The sequence below is a fragment of the Rosa chinensis genome, chromosome 7, assembly GCF_002994745.2.
Source record: "Rosa chinensis cultivar Old Blush chromosome 7, RchiOBHm-V2, whole genome shotgun sequence".
Lineage (NCBI taxonomy): Eukaryota > Viridiplantae > Streptophyta > Magnoliopsida > Rosales > Rosaceae > Rosa > Rosa chinensis.
The window spans coordinates 70,107,186-70,130,149 of record NC_037094.1 but is presented as its reverse complement, the minus strand read 5'-3'; the positions used below and the strand labels follow the sequence as shown (position 1 = coordinate 70,130,149).

At 38.9% G+C, this 22,964-nt stretch overlaps 1 long non-coding RNA gene across 1 annotated transcript; it reads right to left on the bottom strand.

Moving 5' to 3' along the window:
* Positions 1-11,726: 11,726 nt before the first annotated feature.
* Positions 11,727-16,822, bottom strand: LOC112175759. Its single transcript, XR_005802948.1, has 6 exons — positions 16,402-16,822; positions 15,442-15,521; positions 15,131-15,195; positions 14,156-14,266; positions 13,114-13,158; positions 11,727-12,962 (listed from the first exon to the last, which is right to left on the bottom strand). It is a non-coding gene; the product is annotated as an uncharacterized LOC112175759 (long non-coding RNA).
* Between the last annotated feature and the right edge of the window lie 6,142 nt (positions 16,823-22,964).

Below are 22,964 nucleotides of genomic sequence, written 5' to 3'. Positions count from 1 at the left end.
TACTTTTTACGATGTCACAACCCCATTGTTAACCTCCATAGACCAAGTCGTGGACGTCCGCCCTGTTGAAGTTGGCCTCTCTGAGGACCTCACCCTCCTGCCCCAAACACCTAACTAGATTGGGGCATCATATATAAAGAAAATGCAATTCATCACCTAACTGTAATTTCAAACACAGTGCCACTCCAGCATATCATTAACACTCAATGACTAGTTCGGGCAACATATCATGACTAGTTCATACAAAATCCCCAACTTCAAGTCCAGATTACATACAACTTACAAGTTCCTTACTTTAAAATCAACCCATCAACAAATGATGCCCAAAAGTGAGACACTTAGATACTCATTAAGAGCAACCCATAATCAATTGGATTCATACACATTTTTCAAACCCAGATACATCAAACCCAGAAAAGCTAGACGGGAACAACTCAAACCCAGAAAAGCTTGACATTACCAAACATTCAAATATATTCTTGACATTACCCAGATAAATATAGTCTGCTGCAAATTGAAATCGAAATGGCCTGCTGCGAATCGAAATCCAAAACCTTCAAATTGACTCCGGCGAATCGAAATCGAACTCCTAACTTAAACTCTGGGTTAGGGATCGAATTTACTGCCTTTTGGAAGAGAGAAGATCTGAATTCGGCTCTTCCAACAAGAAATAACAGAACATCACTACCCAGAGAGGCTTTAAAACACAAACCTTTTCAAACGACGTCGTTCCTCCTTTGTTGCTGCGCCTGCTCCTTGGGCGCCTAGGGCGTCGCCTATCACGCTTTGTCTGACTCCTCAGCAGCCTTATCGCCTACCGATCGAAACCCACTCAATGTTATGCCGGATTTCCTCCTTTTGAGCCTTGAGGCGCGCTTTTTAATTCATTGGTAAAATATAATGAAACACAAGTTATTATCTTAATTTTGGGGCACAATTGCAGATGAAAATTGTGACTTAACAACCTCCTAGGGTTAATGTCTTTGGTTACTTGGGTGGGAGGTGCTATCTATTTGATGCATTTTTTTTTTGCGCGAAAAATACATGGTCGGTGATATCATCGTTTACATGAATGGAAGATTGACCTTTGTTCGACATTTGTTTTTAAGTTAAATATGCATGGTTGGCCTACTATTGGTAACTTGTTACATAGCTCGTTTACATCCAGTGCTTTCTTAGATACAATCTTGTATCCAACTATCCTTAGTAGGTTTATTTTTTGATGCCTTATTGCATCTCGTTTTATTTTTGTTTTTGTTTTTATTTTATTTTTGTTTTTAAAATTTTGATGTAGGTTATACATCAAACATTTGTAATCTATAAATGGAGTTGTTTTTTTTTTAGTTGAAAATGTCATCCATTATGCAATTCAGCAAGCAGTACAATTGCAGTTGTGCTAGCTAAATCATCATACTTCGTACACACTGTGCTGCTATATAAATGTACAATTGCATTGTACATACAGATTTCATCACCTCTAGTTCGATACCAAGGTGATTATCACCTGCATGAACAGACAGGGTTTGACAAAAGGATATGAAAGAGTATTTACTCACAAGTGGATAGTCTACCCGAGGGATTCAAGCATATGAAACAATGCAAAAATATACTTAATTATTGTAAGTAACAACGTCAGACATACTACACGTATATCATGAATTTATTTATTTGAGGATTGCATCGATCTACTTTAAATTTCGAGGACAAATTTTTTTTTAAGGGGGTGAGTTTGTAATACCCCTAAATTTATAAAATAATGTTATATTTATCAAATTAGGTTTATGTTGGGAATTGCTTAAGAAATAGAAATGAAATATCTAATTTAAGGTGTCGAGTTTAAAACAGAGTTTACCATGAATTTATATGAAATTTTCGGTGGAGGATAGGGGAAAAAATAATAATTAAATAAATAAAAAAATATAAAAAATTGGTGTAATCTGGGCCATTAATAAACACCCTTTAATCTAGACCATCCCTTTTAACTATAAATACTGAAGAAGGGGTGGAGAGGGGGGTAGATCCATCTGGAACACACCGACTCTCTAGAACTCTCTACATCTCTCTCTAAGGCTTAGTTTGAGATTGCTGTGCTGTGAGAAGAAGCACTTCCGAACTTGCTGTGATAGGAAGCACTTCCAAACTTGCTATGATAGGAAGTACTTCCAAACTTGTTATGAGAAAAAGCAACTGAGGTGTTTGGTAAACTGTTTTTAAAAGTGTTATGATAACGAAAAGCAATTTCTAGGTGTTTGGTAAGTTACAAGGCAAAAGTGCTTTGGCTGGGTATAATTACCAAAATGATCGTACATACTAAAATATGCTACTAAAATGCATAATTTTGTTTTTTGATTATGTAACCATACCAAATAAAAAAAATTCACATGTATTATCCTTCTACCCTTGCTTGGACCGAATAAAAGATTTACTTTAAACCCTTCAATATGCACATTATGTTTTACTATTACACAAAATAAGTCCAGAATATTTGGATTAATTTCCCGACCATAGTTCAACGGGAACCATAATATATTAAAGTCACTTGAAATTTACAACTAAATGCTAAGTAGATAAAAGTGTTGTGACTGGATATAATCACTAAAACGGTCATAAATGCTAAAAATACTAATAAAATACATAATTTGGGCAATTTTGCTTGGACTGAAGCAATTCTGGGAAATAAACAAGAAATTTTTGAATAAGAGATGCACATCCATTTGAAAACTTGCTTGAGAAATAAGTCGATAAATTTGAAAGGGGTTTAACATTAACATTGTGTTAAAATACAATGATTTTGTCTTACAACAGTAGTGATCAAGTCTCTTTGGAGATCACTTACCAATTGGTAATAATAGTACAAGAATAGTCAAAGTTCAATGAGCATTTCAATTTTGTAATCTGTAGATGAAGCCTGTGACTGCACATGTCTTATTTTCCCTTTCCATGCTATACCTCTTATGATGCGGAAATAGCAGCAACCTTTTGAAATAGAACATATGATATATTGTATGTAAGTTCAATCCAAAATCTAATCAGCAGTAACACAAACACAAATTTGATATCAGTCGGTCAAAATTGAAGCATCAATTGATGTGAAGAGATGAATTGAAAAGTTAGACATATTTCTAACCTCAAACATATCCTTCCGCCGCCAAAAAAACATGTTATTTTCCTTGACCAATGCATTCAATTGAGACAAGGCAGCAATCATTCCTTTTTCCTGAAGAATCAGAAGTAAGCTAACAACCAAATATATGACTATAGCATCAATTCCCAAAAACTATAGTATGTAATAAAGGAAAGGAAAATAAAGTACCATAGTCTCCTAATTTCAAGAAACAAAGTATGCACAATTGGCACAAAACAAATACTTGAGGTGGTGACAAAAGAAAAGCTCTTGCTTTGGACCTAACACTCTATGGTCATAGAGATGAGGATCGGCCTCCAAAGCTGGCCTGTCATTGACCTCATAAATCAAAGCCTTGGAAGCAAAACTCTTTGAAATCTCACTGGCAATGTCACATGGGAAGTCACACACACACACACACACACACATCTCTTTTCTTCATCCTTTGAATTAGCTCAAGCTTTATGAACACGTACCATATTTCTATGTTAAGCTTACATACAGTGTTGGTATGTTTTGGAACATCGATCTTATTGCCAATTTGAGTCCCATCATCTCACTCCCAGAGATAACATGTCTTTCAGACATTTCATCAAACGACTTCTGTGCACTCCCCATGTCATTTATGTATACAGACTCAAAGAAGAGTTTTAAACTGATGATATTAGAACAGAACCCATCAGATCTTTAATAACATGGGCCTTGTTGGAAGTTACTGAGATAACAATAACATCACCAACATAGTTTATCATCCAGAATCTACACACTTTTATGCTTACGTGCCTAGAAAATTCCAACTACAAAATCCCAATTCAAAGTTTTTAAATCTATCAAAACCATCTGGGCATCTCAAAGCTTAAACTTTTAGCTATAGATACTGGCCTGAGTTGGTATTTAGAGAATCTGAGATATCAATTGCAACAGATGGTCAACCCGAAAGTCCTCAATTAATAACAGAAGATATCAATTGCAGCATTGCCATATCAATTTTAACAAAATTGCAGGGCCCTTTCAGAATCATTATACAAATTACTAACAAACACTTTGCCAATAACCCCATCAGACGACAGACATGCTGTTTTCTGTCGTCTGATATATTTTAACGACAGACAATCCAAAATTGTTGTCTGACTATAGCAATATACCATGGTAAGTAAGTTTTGAGAATTAGGTTTGTTTTCAGACAACTATTATCTGTCGTCTACTCAAAAGAGATAAATTGATTTTGGTTCGTGTCGTAAGCTATTTTTTTAAGTTTGTGGTCAGACAACATTTATCTATCGTCTCTTCAAAAAAGATAAATTGTCTTTGAATTTTGTCGTAGCTGTTTTTTTTTGGCACAACGTGAAGGGATTTAAGACAAGTTTTTAATGATTCTCTCTCCTCGACAAATTTATCAAACTCAAAACCCCGACAAATTTATCAAACCCAAAACTTCACACAACAACTCTCTCAAACTGAATCCAAATTTCTTGCCATGCAAATCAAAAGTCCTCACCCAGAATCAATAATCCAGCTGAATCCAAATTTCTTGCCATTCCAAACTGAAAACCTAGAACAAGCTAACCCCCCAATCCATACCCCATCTCTCTTCGAGAAAGACAGAAAACCTCATTCCGCATCTGAGACTTTGTTTCATATAGCGAAATCGTCCAAACCTCATCACTCATTTCATGGCCAGCTCTTTATCTATGCTGGTAAGCCCTTAGATCCTGTAATACCCCAAAAATTCGTAATTAATTTTTAAATGCTTTGGGAATTATTAAAAGGTTCGTTGATACGATTTCGTGGTTTGTAGATGGAGCGGAAGTATTTCGGACGATTAATTATTCGCAAAATATGGTTTTAGGGGGGTGCCAAGGTTGACTTTTTATAGGTTAGGATCCTGTGAGAACTTCCTTCATGAAAGTTGTAGAGCACGACGATACGAGTTCATGGATATGTGGATCACGGAAATCGGAGTTCGTATGAGAACGTTATGATCGATTGAAAAGTTGGGAAATTTCTATAAATAGCAAAAAAATAGGAGATTAATTCTTAAATCCCAAATTTTTCAGTTTTTGCGTTTTGGCCCCCGACTTTTCTCTCTTCTCTCTCTCCCTGAGCCCAATCGCCTCTTCCACTTCATCCGACGATTTCTCCATCGTCCGACCACCTTTTGCTTCGATTCCAATGGGGTTTCTGCTTGTCTTGATCCCCTCTACAGGTCTGTGGTGGTGGTTCGTCGTGGGAAGCACTGTAGGCGGCGCTACAAGGCCAGAAAACCACGAGATCGAGTAGGAAATCGCCTCCCTTTCACTGCGCCAATGTCTTCCACGTTCGGCCACCAATCGACTTGATTCCAAAAGGTATTTTGCTCGCCTTGAGCTCGCTTACAACTTTACAGAAGACATCAAAGTGAGATACAAGCCGTGGAGGATGCTGCAAGGCCGAGAAGCCGCACGGCAGAGCTGCGAATCGCCTCTAGTCGTCGCTCTTCGTTCTCCCAGCTCCGGCCACCTTTGGCCGTGATTCAAAAAGGGATTCTGCACTTCAAGGGATGCAGATCATTTCCTCTAAGGTGGGTTGCATCGAATCAATATGTGGAGATCGAATTGGACCGATTTCAAAACTAGGGTTCATAGGATTTTAGTGGCTTCAAAGGTAAAATTCGACTTATTGGCTTATATTCTGACTTTGATGTAGTTACGAAAGTTGTAACTGAAGTTGAGATGAAGAACTTTTATGTTGGGAGTTTTATCAAATTTTGACTTTTGTCCGGCGGCAGCGCCGCCACTATGATGGTGGTTTCCGGCGTCCTCCAGCACCCGAAGGGCCGTTTCTGCCCATTTTTGTGCTCTACATATCGATACGATCGTTTTGACAGGCAACACTTAATTTTTGGAGATTGCATGATTACGTTATGAATTTTAGCGTTTTAGGATTTTCGGTTAGATCGGTTATCGATCAGTGAGGATTCGACCGTCCGATCGACTTGTAATTTTGATAGATTGATCGTATAAGTATTCTGGAGACCTCGCATGGTCTCAAATGAAGTTTTGTCTCGATTGGCATTACTTTTGAGATTTTAGGGAAAATAGTTGTTCAAATTATAATCGTTTTTATTCGTATACTAAGTTGTGACGTACATTACTTAGGTGATTGACGGAGAGAAATCAATACCTTATCCTTGCTGTAAGAGAAGACGCAGCGGGATTTTGAGGTGAGTAAATCTCACGTGGTTCATTTACGAACCGAGTTATTTAATGTCGGAATTGATTGATAATTGTAAATCGTTTTCGAAAATAAAGATTTGTTTGAAATAATATGAACTCGATCGACTACGGTTCATAGGGCTACGGCTCACAGCTAAAAAAATGAATTTAAAATGAATTTCTTGGTTTTAATACGTATGAACTATAGTTGGTATTAGTGGTCATTCCTGCGTGAATGATTACGTATATATATATTTACGTGGAATATATATATATATATATATATATATATATATATATATATATATATTGGATGGTGTGACATTGGTGAAGTAATGATTGTGAGTTGATTGAATTGTTATTTCGAGCATTTCTCTTGCGAGCATACAATTATCATGATGTGTTGATTATTGTGAAAAAATTGTGTTTTGCTTGAGGAAAGTATTTGAGTCATGTGGACTTTGAAATGTTCGGTTGAGTATCGGATATCACATTGGTGATTGAGGCAAGTATTATCGTAGGTTTGAACCTCGACCGAGGTGACAGGCTACGATTCAGTTAGAGCTCTAGTCTGTCTGCCAATGTACTGCTTAGGGAATAACTTTGTGTTATTGTATGCCTTTGAGTACAATGTACTGCTTAGGGAATAACTTTGTGTTATTGAATGCCTTTGAGTACAATATACTGCTTGGGGAATAACTTTGAGTTATTGTATGCCCATGGGTATATTTGTTTAAAAGAAAGTGTCGGTGTCATTTCTTTTGTCATTCATGTGGGACATGATTTTGAATGAATTGTGGAGGTGATTTTAAATGTAATCTCCTGAACTAAGTAATATGCAGGGATTACTGCCTTTTGAATTGTTGTTTTAATGTGATCTCCTGAACTAAATTTCTATGCAGGGATTACTAATTTTTATCTAGTGTGATTGGATGTTTGGTTGTATTTGTGGAGTTAAATGTTGTTGCTTTAATTATCTCATGAGCTGAGAAATTATAAGCATGTGTGACGTAAGTCATTTTATTTGAGTTTACTCATACGAGCTTAAAAAGCTTACCGGGTTTGTCGTTTCAACCCGGTGCACTATTCTATGGTGTAGCGGTTATTCTTGCAGGTGAGGACCACCAGGGCTGAGTATGAGGGCGTGGTTGCAGCAGTGTAGGTTCAGAATCTATTTTTGTTAGTGTACTGCTGTTTTTAGTATGCTCCTAGAGAGCGTCTACTTTTGTATTTCTTTCTTTCGAGCCTTGTAAACACTTGTTGATGTGATATTCGACTTAAGTGATCGAATCTTTATTGACGTTTTGTTGTTGCTTAGATTAATTTGAGAATGTTTTTATACTAGATTTTGGGAAGTTGGTTAAGTTATCGCGTTTCGAATTCGAATATCTTTATTCAAAATTCGGGGAGTGACAGATCCAGTGTTAATCTATTTAGGGGTTTTGTTGGATTGGGGATTTAGGGCTTTTATATGAAATTTCCTTTGAAATTTGATTTGTTTTTGCTGGGTTATGTTCGAATTGGGCATGCGGGGTTATCAAAACAGATTTAAGTGTTCGGCTCCGTTCTTCCCAATGGCACAGTCGACATCAGAAACTCGTACATTGTTCCTCACAGCGAGAACTCCGAGCATGTCCTCCCATTTACCTTATGTGTTTGTTTGAATTTGTTTAGTGATTAGATGGAATTGGATGTTAGGTTAGGTTTTTGAATTTGGATTTATCTTAGATTGATTTCAATTTGATTTTGTTTGCTTCGGTTTTTGGTTTTGGTTGCTGAGAAGATGCAATTTTTCTCCAAATCTCAGTTCTTTATTGATATCAATATCTAGTTATGTAGTTGTGGAGAATTGTGAATGTGGTGAAGTTTATGCTGAAAATGTATATGGAGAGAGGAATGAGTTAAATTGAAGAGTGAAGGTGAAAAAGTTAGGATTGGTTATCCTAGCAATATTGTTATTTCCTTCTCGAGAAAGTAATAGTTGGTTGTAAGATAGAGAAATTTTGAATAGTATGTAACACCATTGTTATGATTTAGGATACAGTAGATGTAATCAGTCTGCTACACCGTTGGCATTCATCTGTATAATTGTTGTTAAGTCTTCATATTGAGATTCTCCAGAATGTGTTTAGGCATTTTTTGTTTAGTTTTGCCTATTGTAGGTTGCTTTAGACATTGATTACCATCAGAATATGCTGATATCTCAGCAAAAGGTGAATCCTAAGGAAGTCATTCTTGGATGGTAATATTTTTTTTGTTGTTCTTCTCTCTAGCTCTAGAAACCTCTTTATTGTCCTTTTTTAACCAAAATGCTAGTTATTTCCTTGACAATTTTCGGGGAGTCCTACTCTTGTTACAATGATATTCATTTTGAATGCGTCTTTCTTCCTCAGTTCAATTTATGATGTCAGTTATACAACAAATAAGAATTGGTAAACAAAGAACTGGGAGATGATAGACTAGATGTTTGGTAGATGTATGATGTGTGTCAAAAATATTCATTCTCATGCATTTTTTATTTCTTGACCGTTTAATTAAATTTGTATTGTTGTGCTTTCATCAATGTTTGTAGGTACTCAACTGGTCTTGGAGTTACTAGTTGTAGTGTATTAATCCATGATTTCTGATCTAAAGAGCAACTAGGGTTTTTGGTTATGATTCTATTCCACAATCAAATATCAATCATCAATTGAAATTTGTTGCTTTATACACAAAGAGAGTAGCTCAGTGATGACCCCATGTTTGTAATTTATCAAGACAGAACTCTTTTGTAGGCTCATATGTGACTTTTTCGATCTTTTTATAGGGACTTGAGCTTTAACAAGTTGACTAGTGAATGAAAATCTTGTTGCTCTTGGTTACATGAAGTCTATTCAGTAAATAAAGGGAGCATGAGTTTATTTGTGTAAAAGAATTGTTATTTATATATTTCTCAATTAGCTATATTGCATGTTTGATTGACTGTATGTTTTATGGGTGTAGCTTTTAATCAACAATTTACTACTTTAATTTTGTATTGTTTTTTCTCTATAAATTCCTATTCAGGTATTTATATTGTTGGATTTCAACTACTTTGCAAGTTAATAGTATGGTGTCTGAAGCTTGGTAAGTGTATTTTACTAGGAGAAGGGGTTTGAAGATGCTGAATCAGTTGAAGGTAATGGTGGTTCAGAAGTTGGAGCTGCATGAGTCTGTTGGAGTGGTGAGTTTTCTTTCCTTGTAATTGGTATCTGATGTGTCTGATATTTTTCTGCTTATTTTAGATTTTTATGATTGTGACCTTATAACAGTTTCCTTCCTTGTAATTGTTGTTTGATGTATCTGATATTGTTTTGTTTAAAATCGGTGTTCCTTGTGTCATATCTTCAACCAGAAATAAAGTTCTCGCAATTAGATCTAATCTTAGAGCTTCTGTTTTTTATATTTATGTCTATGTCCTACTATTTTTATCTCTTTCTAGTTTCTACTCACTAAAAGGATATATTTACATTAGGTATTCATATTATTGGGTTAGCAATACTCTATTATGCTCAATAAGAATACACTGTTTAGTCATTTGCCATCTTACTACAATCCAATGTTTACTGACGTTGGTTGGTAATTTATTGAACTGTCATAAGATTTCACTCCTGGGGGAGAAATGAATAGGATTTGATGAAAACATTCTATCAGGAGGCACTATAACACTGTCATACACCATACAGGAATTTTGGTATCCATTTGAATGATTGAAGTGTCTTTCACCTAAACTATGTAACTTTTATCAGCATCTTAAGTAATCCTATGTATACTTTAAACTTTAAAGGCTTCAATTTACACAGCTTCTAGTTTTCAAAGAATCTAGTCTTACTAGCTTTGAAGTCTAATTTCCATAGCATGGGTTTTCCTGTCGTAGGCTGAAGATTTTGTGGAATGGATGCTGACTAGGATTTGACTAGTAATTGGGGTTTGGAAGCTTTTTTTGCAATCTGTATTTTGACAATAAGCATAAGAGAGCTCGGTAATTGGTGTTTCTGCAAATGAACCGTTCAAATGCTGCCATCTCAATCGTTGAAGGCTACTTGAAGGTAAATATATGGTCCAGATAATGACACTTTGAAAGCACTCTATTGTGTTAAGTTATAACCGAACATTGACTGACACTTTGATCAAACTACAATGCCTAGAATTGCAAACTGTTCAACCTCCCATTGTCAAAGGTAATGCTATAATACCCTAGACGATCATTGTGTTGAACTACACCTGCACATAGTCTGGTACCTTTAACATTGCAAATATACCAATTCCGAACTGCTGCTTTAAGTTCTTTGTTAATTGATTGGTGGGGACCTAGGTTGTTAATTTTTAGTGATCCTTATCCTACTTTCCCTCTTCATCAGATCAAATTTGAAAGCTTTTATTATATTAATGTTTATTTCTTACTGGTTATATCGCTTTACTACTCATGAATACAAAGATTGGGGTATCATACTTGGGTTTCACATACATACTTTGTGCATCTTAAGACTTCAATTATGTAGTCTTTGTTATGTTTTACTGAAATGCACCACTTACTGAACAGAGATATGAAATAATAGGGAAGGAACAAGAAATGATTGGCATGTGTGAAAAGGCCGAATGCCAAAATGTTCAATAGTGGATAAAAGAATTATGGTCTTTGACTCTTTATTTATGCATGATCAACTTTCTATAACTTCGATAGTTGAAAGCTATACAATCTTATAGTAGCTATAAACATATTTCAAACTGTTGCATGTGTTCAAAAGGCAGAGTATTGATGATAAAGTTCAGAGAAGAAGACATATGACATATCATTATGCTCTGTCTCAACTAGTTGAATGAGAGCTAGACTTATGTCTATTGTGAACTGTAGTCATTGGACGTTGGCTGTTGTGAATCTGGATGAAGAAACCATTCACTTTATGGATTCGTTAAAGAGGCTACTTCAGGCTGGATCGATTTTACTTGTTGAATATTTGGAACAATTGATGTAGTTTGGTGGCTGCTTGAAGTGGTAGTACAGTTTTTGCAGTGTTTATCAATGGATATGTTGTTAGTGGTTTCCAGGTGTTTGATGAATATATGGTACAAAGAGATTTGCACTTTCTATATGAATGGTATATTTTGGTTTATATTTCCAGGTTCTGATGAATGTATGGTACATTATTGTGGTTTCCAGGTTTTAGAATGTATGTTTCTTTATTAAGAAAAGAACAACACATTGAAGCCAAATTCTGTGGTTGTAAACCAAATCACACAACATAAAAAGGAAAACAACTGAACATCCAACAACAGAATTCAAGCAAAATTCTGTTGTTTGAAACAACCAGAATCCACAAACAAAGATTTGAGTTTATAGTCATAGTGTTATTCACACGACAGATTATTGTTGTGTAAAATCATTTCACACAACAGATGTAACAAAGAAACTTCAAAATTCTACACATTCAGAAGACATTTTATTGTCATCTCACATTAAAACAGACAATAGATTATTTGTAAAGTCTGTTGCTAGAGTTCGACGACAACAACATTTGACTGTCGTTCGATTTCATATCTAACCACATATACTTACAATTTGTGCATATTTAGGCACACTCAGACGACATATTTTTTTTAAGGTGTCTGTCGTTTGAGTGAACTTCTGATGTCGGGCTTTACCCGTCGTCTCGTCGTCTGAACGTCAATCAGATATCAGCTTACTAGACGACATATTTTTAGCATATCAGATGACGGTCATGGTCTGTCATTTGATGAGTTTATTGGCATGGTGAAAGCAAAAACCATGCATTCATGAAATACTAACCCTGGATTAACTCAAAACAGACATCAATTCCCAGCAGATATCAATTCCAAATGGCTCTAGCAATTGAATTTGGAGGAGACCCATGGGTAATTCAATATTGATGACAAAGGAGAAGAAATAAATCATCCAAAAATTGCAAAATACATATAGAATTGACGAAGAATTATTCATCTTGCTTTAAATTTTGCACCTGGATTTGGAGGATGAGAGTCATACCTTTGACGATATGGGTTGGCTCCTTGCCAGTCAGTGAGAAGAAGCAGTGAAAGAGCGAAGGATGTGGACGTGAAAGAAGAAACAAGAAAACCAGAAGGACAATCACTACTACAAAAAAACCATTTAAGGACGTTCAAAAAACGTCTTTGAAAACTTTAGATGACACGCAAAAAAAACGTCATCTTTCAAGGAGTCATTGTAAGTCACTTACAAAGACGTTCGAAAAAGTCCTTAAATACCTATAAGGACGTTAGATAAGTGTCCTCTAACCTAAAAAAAACGTCCTCTAATGTTTTATAGGACACTGAAAAAGTGTCCTTAAATCTTAAAAAAGTGTCATCTTCTATATACGAGGACGCTGAAAAAAGGTCTTGAAATCTAAAAAAAACGTCATTGTAACTATTACAGAACACAAAAAAAAAAAAATTCCCGGTATGAACAAAAAGTGTCCTTGAAAAGAAAAAAGGACATTTACTGATCTGTTACTCATAACAGTTAAACTAAACTACAATTAAAACAAACTAAATAAATCCTAATTGCAGGTTGATATCCTATGTGATCTTAGATGACAGTAGAGGCACAAAATCTTGGCTTCATCATCTCCAATATCTTCATCCACTACCTGACAGATATAACAAAAAGCCAGGCAGTTAACAGAAATCATAGGGCCAAGTTAATAACACATCTCAAATCTGCTATAATACAATACAGAAGAAAAAAAATAGAATGCAAAGCTTTAATTTGTAAAGATATTAGTGGATAAGGTGGCTCACCTTTGAGACAGTTTGAAGAAACATGACAGGGAACAATTACCTGCACTGAAAGGATTTTCAATAGTCAAAACAATAAGAGATGATGATGGTAAAAGTTGAAGTAGATTACAATTATTCACAAAGAAAAGTTCATAGTTAGCACATATGGTCCATGTTAGTAAACAAACAAAAACAAGAAAAAAGACTCAAATGGACTAAACACAAACAAAAACCTAAACTGAAACTGCAAAAATAATTCACTGCAATAAGCTCCTTAAGTTGTAGTCAACTACTTGGGAAAAAAAAATGAAAAAGAAAACATGCATTGTAAGTCATTAAGTTTAACGCTGAGCTTACTGAAGAACAAGTTGACAATGATAAGACCTACATAATGAGATGTAATAGATACACATAATGAATCAGATTAAATAAGTTATACACATAATTACGCTCACATTTAACCCACAGCTTTGTACTCCACGATTAAGGAACTCTGAACATTATAAATAAGGTATATCAGCACCAAAAGAAACTCCTTGAGCCTGCTTCAATGACTCGATAATGCTTACATTATTGACCTCTAAACAGGAATGCCATTATTTTCTTAAGGCAACAATATGAAATCATAAAGCTAGATAACTTGTACTCATTGGAAATGCAGGCAGACATCCTTCTTTTTAGACAAGATAATTCTAACAGCATTAGCCTAATAGCATTGATATATCGAAGTACTGGCACAGGTTTGAGACATTAAAGCTCTAAGAGAAAGAATCAAAATCCACTTATTTGAATTCTCAAGTATATAGGAATGAACTGTCTTGTTTAAGAGAAACCAAACAAAGTTGGATCCAGACACAAACATTAGTAAATGCAAACAATTTATTAACATGGACCGACACCAAGCTTAAAATCAGTAAATGTAGACAATTGTTTTCTGTAGTAGTGATACAATCATCATATAAGCTTATAAGCATATACACGTGAATACAAAAAGATCAAATACAAAACCCAAATCATTGGACAAAAAGATTGTTATGATAGTAGTTACCAAGAGGAGTGTTACCATTTCCAGGATTCCTGTCATTTCTGCTCTCATCCTTCACCTTGCCTTTAAGTCTTTCATCTGATTCGAGCTCTTTCTGCCAGATTCACCACATTTCATTCACCTCCACAGCTTTATTTGTTAAACAACAAAAAGAGGATTAAAATTTATCTGAAAAGAGAACTGAACTTGATCTGAACAATACAACTATAAATTATTGGGTTGTCTACTACGTCCAACTTCAACTGTACTATACTGTAAAACAATAGAACCTTGTATATACTAATGAAAAAACTATGTGCTCATCATGCATCTCTAATAATAAAAGCATGATTTAGTTCAATTAAATGCAATAAACAGGCTACTTGTCTCAAGGCACTGGTATGGTATTTAAAATTGGACATTAAGGACAATGAAAGTACTGATATTGCAAATAAGAACTAACTTGTTCGACACCACGGACATTAGCACTGAGCAACGACAAATTTAGCCTAAGCCTTGTTTTAGGTTGTTGACGATAAGCATGCAATTTAGCCTAAGTCTTGTTTTAGGTTGTTAACAATAACAATAACAATAATAAAAGCATTTTGATTAAATAGTTAAAAGGAGTTTTTTTTTGTTTTTTGTTTTTTCCTATAGAAGAAATGTTGTCAAACTTTGGGACCTTTTTAACGAACAGAACCATTTAAAGAAACATAGGAGGAGGAAAAAAGAAGAAATATCAATCCAACTAGCTCAGACTACAACATCACAGTAAATTTAACAAGCATTTCACAATATAGCTAAGTACCAAAGCATTTTTGGTAACAATAACTTTTTACAGATCGATTTTGCATCAGACTTTTTATCTAAACAGCTTGAAACAGAACAAATTTCAGCGCCCTTTGTAGATGGGGAGTTGGCATAGATTGAAAAGAAGTATATAAATATCATCTTAGGACGATAACCAAGTGAATGAAACAAGAAATACTTGATCAAATAGGGGTCATTGTGTACCTTTCCACAAAGAAGAAACAAGCTGTCGTAGGGCTGCTATTGGTTCACCAAGCTTGTCTTTCTTACTATAAGCAGAAAAAATGTTTCAAAAATTAAGAACTTGTACATATTTCCAGCAAGTTAGCTAGGGCCTAAAACATATTATTAAGAGAAAACCCAGTAAAGTGTACCCGAGTTTCGTTTGAAAATTACAAGAGAAACTAGTAAGTAGTAACTAGCTACCTTAGAGTGAATTTTCTAATTATACTGCAAAACTATAACAGTGCAGGAAAATACGTGAATGAGACTTCCATTAGTCACTGCCTTCTTACCTTGAATTATATTCATTTGATCCCTCTATTGCCAAGGCTGAACCCATCTCTCCACCATGTACTACTTTTCTTGATTATTTCTGCGACCCTCCATTGAACATATAATAAGTTAAAATTGACCAACTTAAAATTAAAAACACCAAGTATCATAGGGGAAAACATAAACTAAACCAAACATAATAGTCAGGAAGTGCATTCAATGATACACTTTGTATTATATATATATATATATATATATATATATATATATATATATATTGCCTACTATCTGCAAGGGAACCAAAAAGAAACTAGCTTAGCAGAATAGTAGGTGTAGATTTCTCAATTCATTCACATCACCGGCCATGAACTTTTTCTCAACTCAAAAGCTTAATCTCCAATTCAATATCTGCAAACTCAACTAAAATAATATCTAATATTGCTGAAGCACCAAAGCTCTCAGATTTGGTTGGTTTCCAGATTAGTTTCTCTTAAAGATTCCCATGCCAGTTCAAACCACTTCCAGATTACTACTTTCCATACAGGTTGCACAGAAGGAAGTAGATTCAAAATAAACTAATAACAAGTCATACCCTCGTATTTGTGTGTAAATCAACTAAGAAGCCGTATGACTTCATATTACTAACGTTATGCAGTAAGGAAAATCAAGTAAACACACCTTATTCTAGTTGCTTCCAAGTATACATGGCAGACATAAACAATTACATAAATTAAAGTCTAAGACTTGCTGGGAAGAACGGAGAAGACAAACCAATTTTGACAAAACCTAACCTTTGACATGATTACTCTAATTCAGAAACGAAGCACCATTTCAAAATTGAGCTCAAGAAATATGCAATAAACTATGAATTTAAAATACCCACTTCAGAATCATCAATATCAATCCCAAAAATAAACATCTTACAAACAAATTCTAAGAAATTATTTGAGAAAAAAAAAAAAAGATAGCGAAGTTAATACCTTTAGAGTAGAGGACTATATAAGCATACTCGAATAAGAGATAATCTATTTTTCATAAGCACTTGAGAACAACAGAAGAAGACTACTCAAGGAAGAAAAGCTATAGATCGGAGTCAGTACGTGATGCGATGGGTGATTAAGCATCAGAGCACATCGATAAAACTCGGTTTCTTTCTCAAGGAGAAGATACCTGGGTTTGAGTAAATTAACGGGGTGAATTCTAAAGTGAATTTGGCCAGATTCCATGGTGGGAAGCTGAAACTCAGAGAGGGAAAATTTGGAGAACCCGGGAAAGTGAAAATTTAGGGTTTTCTTTTTCAATTTTGGCGCAAGTTGCTGTGATTTGGGAGACTTATATTTATACCTCGATATTATTGTTCTCTATGTTTGGGTATAAGCGAATCGAACCTGTGATGTTATACCAAACTTAGAGACGCCTTTGTCTTAATTACGTCCCTGTTTAGCTGGGTGGGTGTCCGCGCTTTCTTTCCATGTTTTGATAAAAATTGAAACGTCCTAAGCATGATACAAGGACGCATTTTTAAAATGATGTCATTGTATCCAAAACCCATGTGTCCCCAATCTAGGTTTCTGTAGTAGTGAATTTTGCCAATATCTAAATTGTAAAAGCATTTTTGGTCCCAAAAGCAGCTCCAAAATCAATCCCAAATTGGGTCTAAGTCTCTTAACCAGAAAAGAAACTTGAGGGATTCGGGGGGGGGGGGGGGGGGGGGGGGGGGGGGTGGCGTTCAAAGGGAAAAAGAAAACCAATCTATTTTGTTCCTGAAGGCTACCCAACTTCGTACCAGCTATCTATAGAGGATAGATGGAGAAAGAGAGAGACAAGGCTTTTGGGGGGGAGGGGGGGGGGGGGGGGGGTTTCAAAGGGAAAAAGAAAACCAATCTATTTTGTTCCTGAAGGCTACCCAACTCTATAACCAGCTATCTATAGAGGATAGATGGAGAAAGAGAAAGAGAGAGACAAGGCTTTGGGGTCAGGGTGTTACATTACCCGCTCAACTACACCCAATTTGCTTAAACACAACCCAACCTGCTCGAACATATCCAACATGCTTCAGTCAAGTCCCACTAGTTCACCATGCTCCATACTATTCACCGGACAATTATCCTAAAGTTTATATGGACACCCATTATTCTTGCCACTATTTATTATGCATGTTAACATAATATTACTTGTTGTATTTATTTGTCACTATTTGTATAATTAGCAAAATTTACATGTACTCTATGTATGTAAATATTTTGTCTAGCCTCCGGACACCATACTTTGTCAAACTCTCCCCATGGGAAAGAGACCTAAGGAGTCAAGACTCCACGAGTTTGTAGTCCACGGTCACTTGCCTATGGCAAGGCTACGCCTTAACGACAGTAATGTCCACGAGACTCTACAGTCAAGTTATGCCTCAGGGAAAGTGTTAGGGACAGGATAACATGTCCACGATAGCCATTGATCCGACAAGTATCCCTTGACTCTAAGGTTCTAAGCTTTGGCTCGCTACTTGTACTTACATAAGCATTTGCAAGCATAATTAGATATAATGAGCCATGCTCATGATACAGCCAGCGGTACCAACTACCGCCAACTGTGTGACCTACGGAAACACAGCCAAACAGGTTACCGCCTGAGCCCCGGCTCACCCCCAGATCACCGCTGATGTGCCGCCACGCGCCGCTCCAAGTTAGCATCAGAAGTTCCAGAAGCTGGGATTTGAAGCACATCAGTCCCACATCGAAAACATGGAAGAGCTCGACCTCTTCCCCACCTATAAAAGGTTCTCTCCTCTCTCCTAATTAATTACACATTCACTACTTACCTACTGTTATTCTGTCAACATAAATACATTGACTAACTTAGGCATCGGAGAAGAGAAGACCGCCCAGCGTGGTCTCCCTCTGACGCCGCTTTGTATTTCACTTGACAGGTAGCGGAAGCTCTGAGAACACTGCAAGTAGCGGTTCGCCCATCAGACCAGCATTAACAAAGACTTAGGCCACAGTTCAATCTTAAACATTAACATTGACACCGTCTGTGGGAACCCTTGAAAAAAAGGCCATCCCACCACAACAATCACCATGACTAACTGTAGCGGGGGAAACGCTGGAGAGCAAGTGGATCAATCTGCCAACATCCCACTAACCCCACCTCTAATGTTAACCCAGCGGTTAACGTTAACCGAGCACTATTCAACACTCCTGTCAACCCTAGCATGGAGCCCCAAGGCTCATCCCAGGTCCCGCTGACCCAGACTGCAGTGGAGGCATGACCAAGCAGCAGTCGCCCACCAGGCCGGGATCTGGCCGCTATGTATGAGCTGGCATTGGCAGACCTCCACAAGGAAAATAGGGAGCGCGAACAAGAGCGCAGAGAGAAGGCCGAGGCCCAAAAGCGGGTGGCCACGCTGATGTCAAAATTCGATGAGCTGAAAAGGGCACTGGAGGCAAACGCTAGCCTAGCGCAGAGCGAGCAATCGCGGAGCACCAAAAGTAGTTTACCCAATACCGGCGGATTGGTACCCATACCAATTATACAGATGCAGGTACCACCGAACCCACCAGAACTATTGGGAATGGGCCCACCTCCTCTGCCCCATCTAATGATGGAACAGGAAGCGGAGTCACAGCCGCACACCAACGGTTCGACAGCTAGGGCCAAGACCGAGGGCAATCCACCTATCCCCATGCGGGAGCAGGTTCAGCGGAATCTCCAGGCAGGGTCTGCTAGCGAGGCAACCTCCCTAATCCTAGAGAGGATGCAGCAATTAGAGCAAAGGCTAATCCGGGTGGAAGCAGGCGCCCCAGCGCAAATTCCAAATCCGGTCTTTGCATCCAGACCAGGACCATTCACTGCCAGGATCTTGCAGGCAGTTAGACCAGCATATGCAAAAACGCCAAAGATGTCACACTATAGCGGTATGACTGACCCCTTCGTCCACATGGACACCTTCAAAAAAGTCACTAACAATAAGGGATTCAACGACGCCGCCCTCTGCCACTTGTTCAGCGAAACGCTTGACAGTGAGGCAATGAGCTAGTTCTTTGAATGCCCACCTGGATCCATTGACTCATTCCACGCACTATCACACACTTTCCTCCCTCGGTTCATCCTATTATCCGCCGGGCACCACAACACAACACAGCTGTTCAACGTCAGGCAGGGTGCAGAAGAAACATTAAAGGCATTTGTCACAAGGTGGCGAGCGGCGGCATCTCAGTGTCGTGACCTTGATAAAACAATGGCATTAGCAGCCATCAAGCAGGGACTCCTCAAGGGGTCGTTTCTCTATCACCTCAATTACAATCATCCAAATGCAGCGTATGACCACGTCATGGGTGAGGCGGTCATCCATATACAGGCAGAATTCATCACATATGGAGAAACCCCCCCCACCACCACCAACACCTACAAAGACCGGTAACAAACCCTCCGCTACGCCACCAGCTGACAAGAAGAGAGAGTGGCAACAAGGCAACTACCAGAGCAAGCGGCAGAAGGACCAGCATTACAACAAGGGCAACTGCTCATTCCATGGGGATAACCGTAACAAACAGACGGAGTCCTCCTAGCGGTACGCAGTGTTCACTGTCCTCACAGCCTCGTGTGAAAAGATATATGACCAATGCAAGGACCAGATTCCGCCACCACCCCCAAGAAAGTACCCAAGATTACACCACGAGGACAGCGGTCACAATACCACCCATTGCAATGCTCTCAAAATAGCTATTGAGACTTTGTACCGTGATGGTAAGATGGAGCAATTCAAGGTACGCCAACCGCCACCAGTGGTCGCCAACCTTGAGCCCATAGGCCTCATCAACACCATCGACGGCGGTGCTCCGATCACTAACATGTCTCATAGGGCAAGAAAGCGCTATGCACGCGCTAACCACCCCAAAGAAGTTTGCAACATCCGCTATGAGAGATCCGCTAAACACCTAAGATCTGGATGGGAACCCATCACCTTCTAGGAGGAGGAAGAGCGTGGAGTACATCTGCTCCACGACTATCCATTCTTGATCGATGCCATACTCGACAAATGGTCAGTGAGAAGGGTCCTTGTTGACAGCGGATCCGCTGTCAATGTCATCTTCAATGGTTGCTACAACTAACTCCAGCAGAACAGAAAATTGCTCCAGGAAAACGAGCCACTGCTCAGCTTCTCTGGTGACGTCACACAACCGTTGGGTTCTGACTACATGCGACTAGTTATTGGCGCTAGTCCATGCACGGCGGAGATACATACGGAGTTCATCGTGGTCGATTGCTTCAGTTCATGTAATGCCATCATCGGTCGACCGGCACTTAACAAGCTCAAGTGCATCATAGCCGGGTACATGCTTCTCATGAAGTTCCCCACACCCAACGAGACAAGATGTGTGAAAGGAAGCCAACAACTGGTATGAGAATGTTACTCAACAACGGTCGCACGATCAGCGCGCCGCCATGAAATCCTAATAGTAGGAAACCATATAACAGCGGCCAATATCTTTGAAGACCCATTGATGACGAGAAGAAATATGTCAAAAAGGAACCTGTCAACCTAGAAACATCCTTGAGAGTTGTCAGCATCTCCGACGAACACCCTGAGCGGATAGTCCGCATCGGCGCCCAGCTAGTCCTAGAGGTAGCGGCTGAACTCACCCAGTTTCTACGTGACAATGTCGCCGTCTTTGCGTGGTCCTACGCTGACATGCCAGGGATCTCCCCTGAGAGCATCACACACAAGTTGAGCATCAAACCATCCTTCTATCCTGTCAGGCAGCGGCGAAGGGCCTTTGATGAAGAGAGGTATCGGGCAATAGGAGAGGAAGTCACCAAACTCCAGAACATCGGGTTCATCCGCCAAGTCAATTACCCTCAGTGGATTTCCAACCTGGTCATGGTCAAGAAACCTAGTGGAAAGTGGAGGATGTGTGTCGACTTCAAGGGCCTCAACAAGGCATGCCCCAAGGACAACTTCCTGCTACCCTGCATAGATCAGTTGGTCGATGCAACCGCTAGACACGAGCTACTCAGCATGATGGACGCCCTCTCAGGCTACTATTAGATCAAGATGCACCCTAGGGACCAAGAGTGCACTGCCTTCACCACCGACTAGGGCCTATACTATTACAATGTCATGCCCTTCGGTTTGAAGAACGTCGGTGCAACCTATCAGCGGTTGATGAATGCCATGTTTGCTGAGCACCTCGGCAAGATAATAGAGGTCTACGTGGATGATATGTTGGTAAAAAGCATCAAGGCCAGCGAACACATGGCAAATCTCAGAATCATATTCGCCATTCTCTTGGCTTATGGTATGCGCCTCAACCCAGAAAAATGTTTCTTTGGCGTCACCGCCAGCAAATTTCTAGGCTACATAGTCAGCGAACGGGGCATAGAAGCCAATCCTGACAAGGTGTAAGCCATCCTCAACATGAAGGCCCCGGAGTGGAAGGTACACGTTCAGAGCCTCCAGGGAAAGCTAACCGCTCTCTCTCGGTTCATATCCAGACTCACCGACAGATGTCTCCCATTTTTCAAAGTGCTGAAAAACACACACAAGAATGTAATTGACTGGACCCCAGAGTGTGAGGTGGCATTCCAGAGCTTGAAGGAATACTTGGCAGCAGTCCCACTTCTTTCCATTCCGGTACAGGGTGAGACACTGTACATCTACCTAGCGGTATCCCTATCAGCGGTAAGCTGCGCCATCGTCCGACGAGAGGGCCAGGAGGAGCTCCCAGTATTCTACTCCAGCAGGGGCATGAATGGGGCGGAGATGAGATATCCCCATCTGGAGAAGCTCGCTCTCGTACTCATTGTAGCCGCTAGGCGCCTCTGCCAATACTTTTAGGCTCACATAATTCATGTCCTAATAAACCAACCGCTGAGGCAAGTAATGCAGAACCCTGAGCACTCCGGGCGCCTCAGCAAGTGGGCCATCGAGCTCAGCGAGTTTGACATTGACTACAAGCCAAGGACAGCCATGAAAGGCCAGACAGTGGCAGATTTCCTCGCTGAACTCACCGAGCGTCAGGATGAACCCAACCTAGGGGCATAAGAGGCCAACACAGAAATGGTAACCGCTGGGGAACCAACCCCCCAGCAGCAGTCAAACTGGAACCTCCACGTAGACGGCTCCGCCTGCTCCAAGGCCTGCAGCGCCGGAGTCATCTTGATGGGACCAGGGGGACTAAACGTGGAATACGTGTTAAAATTCAATTTCAAAGCCTCAAACAACATGGCGGAGTATGAAGCACTCATTGCCGGCTTACTCCTCGCCATCGATTCAGGAGCTGACAGTGTTAACATATTTAGCGACTCTCAACTAGTCGTTAACCAGATCAACGACAGCTTCCAGGCCAAAGACCAGCAGTTAGCGGCATACTTGGGGTACGTCAAGACACTACTCAAAAAATTCAAAATTCACACCATCACACAGATTCCCAGGGAAAAAAAATGCGAAGGCTGATTCACTGGCAAGACTAGCAACCGCTCAACCACACCAAAGTCCAGCGGACACAAGGGTGGAGTGCCTTGACAAGCCAAGCATCACCAAAAC